Genomic DNA, 321 nt, shown 5'->3' with positions numbered 1-321 from the left:
CCATTTTAAGAACAGCAGCTTCAACAAGATACAAATCTGCTGTTGGAAAAGCAATTATACATTATTACACCTCACACATATACACGTGTTATATATTGCCTTCTAGGCGTATTTGTATTTTATATGTTCCACAATATTTACTTTTGCACATTTTAATTATTTAAACACCATAGATTTTCACTACCTCTATTAGTACATATACTCTATTATAGTGACAGTTCTTTGTAGTAGTTTAGCAGCTACACTATCACTTCACTGCTGTGTTTTCATGTTTCTGTTCTTTATTTCTGTGTAGGTCATTTTCCGTCCATCCATCCATCC

The sequence above is a fragment of the Etheostoma spectabile genome, chromosome 5, assembly GCF_008692095.1.
Source record: "Etheostoma spectabile isolate EspeVRDwgs_2016 chromosome 5, UIUC_Espe_1.0, whole genome shotgun sequence".
Lineage (NCBI taxonomy): Eukaryota > Metazoa > Chordata > Actinopteri > Perciformes > Percidae > Etheostoma > Etheostoma spectabile.
The sequence above is the reverse complement of the archived record's forward strand: the minus strand, read 5'-3'. Positions refer to the sequence as shown.